The 12451-nt window shown below is 39.4% G+C and overlaps 1 pseudogene; it reads left to right on the top strand.

Moving 5' to 3' along the window:
* Positions 1 to 12451, top strand: part of LOC120604456 (elongation factor 2-like) — a 75159-nt pseudogene that overhangs the window by 566 nt on the left and 62142 nt on the right.

Below are 12451 nucleotides of genomic sequence, written 5' to 3'. Positions count from 1 at the left end.
AAACTGAAGTTCAGTAAAGTTAAAGAGAGTGAGAGGCAGAGCTAAATTTGCCAGTCAAGAAGCTCCAAGTTCTTTCAACATTGCTATCCTACAAAATAACTGCATGCTCTTTAACTGTGTGCAAAATACACTGAATGTGTATAAAGTACAAGGCATCTTATAATCAATGTCAGATAAGTACAATTGAATATGAAGAATGCAGGAATAATTTCCTACAACAGAACATGGAATAACTTGGCTGTTTGAGCTGGACTTCAAAGAATAGGTAGAAAATTGAAAAGCAAAGGAGACCATTCCAAGTGGAAGAATCCGCATCAGAAAGAGCATAAAAGGCACAGATCCTGCATATCTGCTCACACAAAGCTAAAGTACAAAATAAGAACATTCACAATCTCATAGGTATAGCCCTGGAACATAATGGACTCCCAGAGGGAACATCCTAACAGCAACCTTTCAGAACTGTTATTTGTGTCTGTCTGAGCAATCTGACAGCAAACTATTTACAAACTTGCAAAGAACTATGATCAGATTTTACTCCTATAAAGTGTCAATAGAGAGAAAAAAGTTTTAACCCCAGAATGCAGATAACTTGAGCTAATAGCACCAGTGTTAGTATGCCTAGCTATTAAAATGTGCGCGCGCACACACACACACACACACACGCGCGCGCGCGCTTGGGAGTTGGCAAGAGTCCAGTTATGTAGAAATGCAGTGGAAAAACTCAGTGTTTGCCAACTTAAAGTGGGGAACTAAATGTGTAAATGGAAAAATCTCCATTTTACCTTACTATGAGAGTAGTACAACTAGTGAAATGTTATCAGTGCTTGATACCCTAATAAAACTTTTAAGTTGATCTTTTACTTATTTTGCCATAAGAACAGTCAGCCCAGACTCTCCTTCTTACACATCAGTGATGCAATTATTTAAAATTTTTATTGACACCCCTTATATTCAGAGCATCATATCTTCCTTTCTAAGGTCAAACTATAAAACAGAATCTAAAATACAAAATGTGAAATACTTTACTCCATACAATGTCTCCATATCTTTTTTGATTGGTAAAATTTTTCTTCCAATTTTATACAAACCCAACTGAGATGCATTTAATATTTTACAAAGATTTATTTGATATTCCTTAACATATTACTAAGGTATATGTACAAAAATTTTACCAAAATAAAAATAAATTCATAGTATACACAATATTCCACAGGTATACTCCTACTCATACTCTTTTACCACTTAGCATCCATAGTGGCCACTTATAAGTAGTGTTGTAAAATTAATTACATAATCACGATGCTATCTTACCCAGAACTGCCTTCTATAAGTACTTTCTAATGCTCAAATTTTATATTTCTTCATAAGCCTTTCCTGGCTCAACGACAGTACTAGGCACTAAGTATTTAATGCTAATTGAATAAATGAATAAATGAATGAAATGAAAGAATGGTTTCCTCACTTTCAGAGATTGTGACTATCACTAACAATTGTCTTTGTGTATGTATAATCATTTCAATACTCCAAAAGAGTCTAAACACCTGTCCTCAGGCTCTTCACTATAAACTGAAGACTAAAATATTACTTCTCTTTTCTTGGGGAAGAAAATTCAATCTCTATGCAATGCTCAGAATTAGGTGGGTGAGTCTCCCCCACCACTGCCCCATGATCCTTCTCTACCTGACACCCCACTTCTTCCTTCACACCATAGAAAACCAGGTCATTTTCATCACACCTTGATTTCTACAAAAAGAGAGAGAGAGAGAGAAATATGTACAAAATTGTGGGGAGAAAAAGGAGGGAAAATATGGAATGAGAGTGCAAAGAGGAAGATGAATTTTTTTAAATTAGAGGAAATGAAAAAGGCAATACAGCATTAAAGCACCATCAGGATAACTGAGAGCAACAAATAAGTTTTGGGTAGAATTAAGCTCTGAAAAAAAGTGATTCAGTGGCTATTCAGATTCCTCCCTAACTTACTTCAAGTTCTAAATACACCTGTAAGGAGTATAAACACATTTAGAAACTTTCTACAAATCCTAAATCCCGATGACGCTAAAGCACTCAGGGGTTTTTCACATGTATGAACACTCCTGTCCCCTTTTAACCCTGTAGAGCAGACAAGTATAACTTTATTGTCCATTGGACAAATGACCAATTGCCCCCAAATCAGACCTGCCCTAAATAAGAGTGTCGGCCCCCTTCAGGCTGGCAACATTGTTCCAAGTTCATCATCTACATTACCTTATTTAATTCTCACAACATCCAAATGAGGTAAGATCTAGCACAATTTCCATTTTACAGATGAGAAAACAGAGGCAGAAAAAAGTGGAATATCTTCCCATTGTCATCCACCTTGTGGGGAAATGGCCAGGTTTCAAACAGAAACAGTCTCCCACATTAACCATTACTCTGCTATTCTTACAGGGCAGGAAGCCCTGCTTCCACTGGCATTATTTGTTCATTCACTCGGGCAGGGTAGTGTGTTGGAAGGAGAATGGACTTTGGAATTAGAAAACCTAGAAATCCTAAATGCACCACTTACTGGAAGATCTTGGGCTGGTTCCTGAAACACTGGGGACCTCAGTTCCACTATCTGAGTTATTGCAAAGATTGAATGGAAATTGCAACACTGGCTAGCACACATGCGCAACCAGGGGCTTCCTCTATTGATAGTAAACACAGCCCAAGAGCTTCAAGGAAAATTAACTCCAGCCCCAGCTCCAGAAATGGGCTTGATAACTGTGAGAGAAATCTCCCTTCCCAAAGTTAATGGCTCATTAAATCTAACTATGGGCAGTGAACATACAATGCAAAATATATATGACTTACTATTAAAAAATAAATAAATAAAATAAATTAATGTGAGGGGGGGAAAAAAGTAAATGGCTCATTAATCCAAACCTAAGCCAATCAGTGCACAGCATTCCCTTGGCAACAGGGATTGTTTCAGTGACTGGCATGTGACCCAACTTTAACCAATACGATGTTCTCATTTGAGCAAAGTTCTTTGGTGGCTTCTGAGGAAAGTAGCTTCTCTTTCTAGGGAACCCCTGGAAAGGTAGCCTTCCTCTTCCACGTGTTGTGAAGAAACAGAAGTGAGGCAGTTTTCCTATCAGCCTGCAGAGAAAGCTGACACTTAGCGAAGGACAGGGTAGAGAAGGTTGCAGACAACAAGGGCCAGAGCCCTGATGGAACCACACCTGATCTTCATCCAACTTCTAGATTTTTTCATTTGTAGGAGCCAGTAGAATCCTTTATTTCTTTTAACAAATATCTGACAGCAAGTTATATAAGTACCTAAGGTGTTCAAAGCACCACGGAGAGTACAAAGATAAGCAAGACAAACTTAAAGGGGCTTACCACCTAATAAATACTAAATCATTTTTGTGACATCATTTTAGCCTTTTTTTAATTAAGTTATGGCTCATGCTCTTTTCGATTATCCATTTTGTCAGTATCATATTAAGCAAGAGACGTTATACTTCTCTAGTAATTACATAATGCCCCCTTTCAGACCAGTTGGTCAATCTTTTGGGGGTCAGATAGAGTAGCTTATCCATTTGGTTGTCAGACAACTGCCTTGAAAAACAAGGCCATTACTACATGTCTTAAGTTATTGGTTAACAAATGTAGCCACAGAATTCAGCACCTAATAGGAAATATATGCCTTCCCAAATTGGACCTTATCTCATTCCCAGATAAAACAGAGCCAAGATTTTCTTAGAATGACATTCAGAAATTAAAATATATGTATATTTGTATAGAAGTACCTTCCAAGGCATCTTTGAGTCTCACTCATTTTTCTTATTGTTACTGCTGTTATTAATCCTACCTTAGAAATTTCAGTTCAGCCTGGAACATCCCTTCCCCCACTTCCATGTCTTCTGTCTTCTGTTTCATAACCAAATGTAATTTAAAACTCGGCTATAGATACCATTTGAGGCTATTGGTGTAAGAGGCAGGAGCAGAGAGTCCTTAGATTCGAGATTGAATTTAGGGCCCAGCAGTTAGATAATTTGAACTTGATAATAATGATGTTATCTCAGCAGGTTGCATAGGTCAGAAATGTTCTTCCTGCTAGTGTGTTTTTTTTTGTTGTTTTTTTTTTTTACTTCCAGCAAGAAGAGGACATTAAGGAGAAAGTAAGAGTGGCAAGTTATAAGCCATATACTTAAGTTTAATCATGGTAATAATAACAGCTCACATTTATTTGGGGTTTATTGTGTGCAAGGAGCTGAGCAAAGTACTAGAGATTCTTGATCTAATTTAATCCTCACAGGTATCAGTCTAATAAGTGGTGGAGTGGGACTACAACCCACTCCCTATGGCTCCAGGGCATATGCTCTTAGCTGCAACAATGGACTCTCCCCACCACCCTGCCATTATAAGATATTGCTCATTATAAGATATTTTTTATGAGATACGTGGTAAACATAATTATATGTAAAATTTAAGAACAAAATATACTATATAAATGATACACATAATGGCCTATTATTATATGATACTACCAAGTGACGTTGAACTGCCGTAGTTCTTCAAAATTTACTCTGAACATTCTCCAAAGCCCCCAAGCCTTTGCATCTGCTCTTCTGCCTACCTGGAATGACTTTTACTGTCCACTTCTACTCTGTGAGGCTTTCTGTTGTAAGGAGAATAATGCCCTCCCTCCCTAGTAAACTATACTGGGTATAAGCTCTTCAAATAACTAGCCCGGCCTCACCCCTAGAGATTCCGATTTAACTGAACTGGATGTGATCTGGGCATTGGGACTTTTTTTACCTTCCAGATTACTGTAATGGGCAGCCAAGGTAAAGAACCACTGTAACAGAGCCCCTCTGACCTCTTTAGCTCACCCAGAATAGGTCATGCCTTCTAACTCAAAGCCCTTGTCTGTGTCCCACACTTGGCACTCATCTCCTAAAGCTGGAGAGGCTGCACCGAGATAATTTAAGGACTCAGGCCCTGGAACCAGACTGCTGGGATTCAGCCCTGGCTCCACACTTAATAGCTAAGCAACTCTAGGGAAGTCACTTAACCTCTCTGTACCTGTCTCTCCATCTGCAGAACAGTGATATAGCAATAGTATTAGAGCATTGTTTTGAAGATTAAATGAGTTAATATTTTTGAAGCACTTAGAAGAGTGTCTGCCACATCAAATGTACCAAAATAAGCATTTATTAGATGAAAAAAATCAGCTTGCATCAATCATCTCTGTTACTCTACATTGCCATGCAGTATAACCTTTTGTGTATATGACCCCTCCACACTGCACAATTAACAACTGGGCTTTCCTATAATTCCCACTACACCAAAGCCATTGTGCTCTGCACAGTAGACACTCAAAGTCTGTTAAGTGAAGAAAACAAAATCAGGACACAATTCAAAATACATATAATCTGTTCATTAAAATCAAGAATGGGTTATGAGTTAATAATTTTTTAAACAGTCATTTAAATAATTTTCACTTAACCCCTGAAGCTTCTCCCTGACTAGCAAGACAGAAAAGGGGCACAAGACACATGCAATTCAAAGGAGAGAAATAAAAGGAAATTCGTGGTATAAGGTGGAGTTCTGAAGTGGGTACAAACTAGGGCAGTTCTGATTCTTTGAGGTTCAGAAGGATCAGAAAGCAGACTGAGAAAGAAGAGTGGAGGTGATGGAAAAATATCCAGGTAAGGAGAATGAAAAGCCATGGAAAGCAAACTTTGGTACTTCATAATTGTGCCTAAGGCTGGCCCAGTCTAGATTTCTATTTGGATGGCTAATTTGCATACACACTCATATACATTTTAACTCTGAAAGTAAACGTTCCATATGTGTTTTATTTACTTTCATTTCTTTTTTATCTTTACCAGTTGGCTGGGTTTTTTTCCTTCACATTACACCAGGAGAACCTCATTGCAATAAGCTACTCAGCTTAGGGATGGTAGAATAACTCTGAAAAAGATATTTGAGACAAAATGTAAAACTTTATATTAGGGTGAAATAACATTTACAAGGCACAAATTTGGCGGCCAAAAGATTTCTCTGAAGGTATGAAAAAATGTCTGTGCTCTATTTTCAAAGAAACCAAATAAGACATGGTCCCTGAATCACTGTCTGAATGCAAACAGCATTTGGCTTTGATCTGAGTTGTTGAAAACTATGACCAATTTATCCCGCAATGCCAAACCATCAGAGAATGTTTTTAAGTCTGGATTTCCATATTGGGATTCAGCTACACACTTTTTCTCTTCATTTCATATTATATAGAGCCAACCCAAAATAGTGCTTCCAACAATGTATGTAGTTGAGACGATGATTTCAACTTCAAGTTACAGACAAAGAGTAGAAAAACTCTTCTCCTGTAGACATACTTCTATGGCCTGGGAAGAAATATAAAAACATAACCAAACATTAACTGGGTTATTTGATGTAAACCCTGTTCTCTACTGTACTAATAATAACTTCATAGGCAGGCTCAGCCAGTTTCCAATTGAATGAGTGATAAGGAAATTCTCAGAAACTCATTTTTCTAGTCTATGTGCCCCAGTGAATCTACCCTGAGCCATGCTTGCTGCCAGCCTTTCTCATCGCCTCCATCTTGTCCAAGAAAAGTCATTGGCGATTTTCTGAATTTTATTTGCAAATGTGCTCACATGTGTGATGAGGAACAGATCCATCCCTACAGGGAAGTGCATCAGCCATCTTCCAAACATGTGGAACATACCAAGAACCTCTGGGTCTTGATGGACTTTTTTTTTTTTTTTTGGAAAGCCAAGAGGATTTGATCAGCACATAAAGTCTCCAAAGCATTTTTCACTCTGCCAACATCCCTCTTGAAATAAGTAAATGGGGGTGGCAACATTGATGTTTTACACAACTTCTCTATGTTTTAGGGCAGCAGTAGGTCCCAACCTTACTGGCACCAGGGACCTGTGCTCCTATGAGAATCTAATGCCTACTGATCTGAGGTAGAGCTGAGGAGGTGATGCTAGCACTGAGGAGTGGCTGCAAATACTGATGAAGCTTCGCTTGCTTGCCCGCTGCTCACTTCCTGCTGTGTGGCCCAGTTCCTAATAGGCCACAAATCAGTACCAGTCTGTGGCCCAGGTGTTGGGAATCCCTGTTTTAAGGGGTCCGAATCACCTTGTCCTTGTCTAAAATCAAGCTGGAGCTACAGATTTTGACTCATTCTGCATTGTCGGGGCATCTTTGAGTTTCTATACAGATAGGGTTTAGAAGAAACAGAGAGCACCAGGCAGCTTTTAAGGATGGAGACCATAGAAGTATCAAATCTTAAAGCTGGAAGTGTCCTTACAGGAATTCTAAATTCCAAAGGGTCTGTGGATTAAAGTATTTACCTTTTGTAATCTCATGTCTTTTATTTTAGGTACCTTATTCTAGGAGGTCCCTAAGCTTCATTAGACTCTCAAAGGGGTCTATAGTGCAAAAAAGTTTCCTTTTCCCACAACTCTACACTCCAGCCTTCTTATTTTGAAGCTGTCTATGCCCACTGCCCACTCCTTCCACATCAAATTCACTCCAAACCTAACTACCAGAACTGCATCATCCATCACTTGCACCCCTACCCTGATGTCCCCTCTCGGCTCTCCCCAACACCAAGCCTCATGCCCTTAACCCTCCTGTATCCAAACTTATCAAACACCTCTGCTCTTTTGAGTTGCCTACTTTCTATGATACTACGTATAATATCCTCTGTTTTCGTTTTTTTTTTTCCAAAATCTGTTAGCAATGGCTATCCAACAGGGAAGCAGGAAAGGTGGCTAGATCAAGGAACTTAGTTCTACAATGTTTTAATTTTTAGAGTGAGGCTGTTTTAATTTAACAATCAGAAAAGAGAAAATATTTTTTTAAGTTCTTCATTCCTGTTCTTCTTGCTAATTTTTCCTTGTTCTTTCCCTTATTCTTCTTCCTCCTTCGGCCACCTGAATGTGCTGTTCCCACAATCCTCTTCACTTCTTTCTCATCTCTGTTAGAACTCTGCTCTCACTTCACTGTGGCACAGTGAAACGTAAGGAAGCCTTGAAGCTGTGGGCCTGGGTTTGAATTCTGGTTCTCCTAGCTATGCATCCCCAGCCAATCATTTCATCCGTTTACTCATCAACAGGAATTTCCTATGTGCTTACTCAGGCCAGGCACTTTACAGATATTAACTCATTTAATCCTCACAACTCTATGAGGTAGGTAACATTATCTTCATTTTATACATTCATACACTGAGGCACAAAAAGATTAAATTTCTTGCCCAGGAGACTCAGCTAGTCAGTAGATCCTCTACTTATTCTAGTCTTCTGGCTTCTGAGCCTGCCCTGTTAGCTGGAAGTATCAAATAGAGTTTGCTGCCCAAATGAGGTATATACTATGCTATGCTGTCTCATTGAGAAAGGATTAAACCTCTAAAATGAAAGCCACGCACCAGTATAGCAGTATTCTTCTGTTAATTACAGATAATGTGGGTGGAGAAGAATGCCTGGCACATAGCTGTCATTGTCATATTCCTCTAAAGATCATTACTCTGAGCTTCATACAAATCCATTAACCCTGGCCAAGCGTATCTGCCTACAGAGTCCACAGGAATTCTAGTTTGACGAGGTCAGAAACTGAACTGTCTTCCTTTACAAGCCATTGTCACGCTCTTACTTAGCCATTCTGCTCACTGTACCACCTCCTCTACACTATCTCATCCTTCTCATCCTGTTTTCCAGATATTTCTGGCAGTTTCTGAGCAATCCCTATTATTCAGTATCTCCCTTACCCACTCAACTTGAGGTCCTCTGTTCCCTCAGCCAGACCATTTCTCTGGCTTCCTCACTGGTCTCCCTGCCTCCAGCCTGTCCCTATTTACACACCGCTTCAGGTATTAATGGTCCTTGATGTGAATCCTTAACCTCAGGCCTCACTCTACCCATCTGGCAGTGTCTCCTGTCTAATACCCCATTCTTTAGTCAAATGGACTAGTTACTAGAGTCCCCAAATTCACCTTGAGCTTTATCTCTGCCTGGGATGCCCTTTCTGGACCAGCGTCCAGCTTTAAGATCAAGTTCCAAAGACAGCTTGTCCTGTGACCTTTCCCAGTGCTGCCAATTGCATGTGGACCCCCTCTCCTTTGCATTTTGCACTGTGTGTGTGTATTGGGGGTGTAGGCGTCTGTGTGTATAATCTTTTCCATATCTATCTGACCTATAAGGTCTAACACAAGCTTAAAACTCAATATTTTGCCAAAAATATGAATTTACAAATGGGAAAAACTAAAGCCCAGAAAGGGTAACTAACAAAATTTGCAAATCAGTTAGCCAAGAAACAGTATTATGTAATAGTTAATGTAGTAAACCAGATTGCCTGAGTTTAAGCCAACTTTCTGCCAATGATTAGCTGGCGTGTCCTGAGGCAAGTAACTTAATTGCTGTGTACCTCAATTTTCTCATCAGTAAAATGGTAATAATAATAGTATTTATCCATAGAACAGTCATGAGGATTAAGAGAATTAATATGTATAAAATGTTTGGAATGGTGCTTGACACGTTCTAAGCACTCAAATATTAGCTGTTGTTGTTGGTGGTGGTGGTGTTGTAAATGGCAGAGCCAGAATTAGAATTGAGGACTCTTGACTCCTAGTTTAGTGCTCTTTATACCATTTCTTCAGTGTCCCTACTCTTGGTTCGAATCCTCACCTCATGCAAAAAAGATGCATGTACATGCACACATACATACACATGCGCATGCACGTGCACACGTTCAAGTCAATAGGTAAATATTGCTTTTCCATTTAAGGTAGTCTAGAACTTGGATGAAGCTACAGTCTTAGTCAAAAAAAGAAGGAAAAAAAGAAAGAGCTCTTCTGTCAATCACAGCACAGGATAGCCCCTTATAACTAAAAAAGATGTGAGCCTCGGGGTCCTTCATAGCTTCTTTAGCTTCAAGAAAATTCCACTAGCAATTTCTGAAATAACACCATTAGAGGTTAAGAATGTCACACGGATAAGAGTATTGATTCTAGATGCAGGCAGAACTGCATTCAAATCTCAGTCCTCTTATTCACTAGCTCTGGGACATTGGATAAGTTCCTTAACCTCCATACGTGAGCCTATGCTAATCCTACTTCATTGGGCTATAGGGAGCACCCAAGAACTGATCTGTGGAAGGCATTTAGCCCAGTGCCTGGACCCAGTAAGCATTGGCTGTTAGTACCATGCCTTTGGGGCAAGCAGCACTCCTTTCCTCTCATTCTAGTTTAGGTAAAACCCTCTTGAGAGTGCATCTCAATGGAGGATTAAGTTTAATGTGATTTTGTTTATCAGAATCTAGAGGGCTGGAATTCCCCAAGGATTAAGGGCTGCTAAGAGTGAAAGTGGGAAGCCCCCAAAAGCTAATTTGCCAAGATGCAGCTTGTGAAGTTCTCTGGTAGCTGAAGAAACATTTCCTTCTCCTCCCTCATGGTCCTTCCACTCTCTCCCATTCCTTTGTATACTGACTCAATGAAAGTGTCTTTTTTTAAGATACTACTCCCACCAAAGAAGTGAAAGAGACTAATTTTGGATCTCAGTTGATTTAGGAAGTAGCCTCTCTCACACCTACAATCATGTGTCCCAGATACATTTTCCTGGTTGAGGAAACAAACCCCATTCAACCATGTTGTCAACCTCTAATGCACTTTTCAAACTTAACCAACAGTATGTTGACAGTTCAAGTGATTATAGCTATCTCCTAGATGAAGAACTTGAAGCTGAATGGTTTATCAGGAGATAACAGTGCCCTTTCCATCAGTCTCTCCTCACTTCAGACAACATTCTAAAACTCTACTGCATATATAACAACACTTTGCTATGTAAACTTTCCATTTACTAATGTTTTGGAGAATAGAGTTTAATTTTTAAATAAAATAGACCTCTTATTTTTAAAACCTTTAAACAGATCAAACCATTCTAAAACAGAGTTAAGTCCTAAAATTCAGCCTCTGCCTCCTCCACCCCTTAACAACACAACTGTCTTTACAAGCCATGTTATGGAACCATAACTTTATTTTATTATATGTGTTGCCAAAGCAAGCACAGAATCATAACTTTATGCAACAGCATTCGATAAAATATTCGTTCTATCATTTTCTGCACCAAGGCTGCTGATATTCTTCCTCTAGTGAGATCTCATTTTCTGAGAGAGTTTCTTATAGAAGACATACACGTGAAACAGCTCACTTTGTGCGGCTATGTCCTCATGAACTTCCCGCAAGAAACACGTTAGGGGCTGGCAGAGAATTTCCCTGGGCTTCTAAGGTGCCAGCCTCCTTGGGATACCTGCTCTAAGCCAGATCAAAAAAGTTTCTGGCTTAGTGACTATGGTTAGTCAGTAGGTGGTGCCCTTTCCCCAGCGTTGTCCGGGACCCTAGCTCAGAATTACCTGGACATTTTCCTCCATGTTTAGGCTTCCAAACTGCAGGACATTCAGACTGGAAGTCTCATGTTACCTCTTAGGATGCTATCTATTGTCCCAAAACACAATGTTACCATCATATCTATAAGGAAACCAGAATAGGTATTGCCCATTGCATTTTTAAAAGAAAATACATTCTCATCTGGAATGATCACAACCGAAAAATATTTTTTTAAGCTATTCCCCGTTACAAAGCATACATCACACCTCCACCCCGCTCCCAATGCCACTGTTATTACATCTCCACCAAAAAATATTTACCCATCTTTTTGGGGGGTTGGAAGAGAGAGTAGGAGTCCTACAAACTAAATTCTAAAGAATAATCATTAAGTTCATCTATCCTTGCAAATCTAATGATTGTTCGTGTGAAAGTCAGTGTAACCCTGTCAAAGTTTCTCCCCAAATGTCCCACAACTTGTCTTTCTTGCTTATAAAATCCATCTTCATTTTCTGTGGATCTTTAACTGAGTTGACTTTACCATAGGTCAACAGATATTTTAGCAGCTTTTACTATTTGCCCTGAGACAGAGAAGCACCTTCAACGAGCTTAATCTAGATGAAAGATTAAGATATTTAAGCACGGCACTCCATGTTGGGGTTCATGCCAAGAGCTTCATGGTAAGTATTAGAAGGAGGAGCTCACTAAGATCCAGTGTGGTCAGGGAGGCTTCACAGAGGAAACTAGACTTAAATTAAATAGAGTCTTGAGACATGGCTGAGTGTTTAACTGTTATAGAACAGAAAGGACTGTCCTTTTGGGGAGAGAAGTAAGGGAAGAGTGAGTAAGAGGCCTGGAAGACCAAACAATGGAGAGATCTCATCAGTAAAGGTGCAGTGAGTGCAACAGTAAAGGCAGAACTGAACAAAGGAAGGTCAAAGATGAGCAGTAAAATCACCTAGCTGCAGGTAACAATTCATGTAAGAAACAGTGTGCAAGAAAGTCTGAAAAACTAGGTTAGGATTATGGATGGCAGTTCTTAAATGTTGAACTAAGGAATGACTATGGGCAAGTATC

Source organism: Pteropus medius, unplaced genomic scaffold (assembly GCF_902729225.1).
Source record: "Pteropus medius unplaced genomic scaffold, Ma_sr-lr_union100, whole genome shotgun sequence".
In the NCBI taxonomy this organism is placed as follows: domain Eukaryota; kingdom Metazoa; phylum Chordata; class Mammalia; order Chiroptera; family Pteropodidae; genus Pteropus; species Pteropus medius.
The sequence above is the reverse complement of the archived record's forward strand: the minus strand, read 5'-3'. Positions and strand labels throughout refer to the sequence as shown.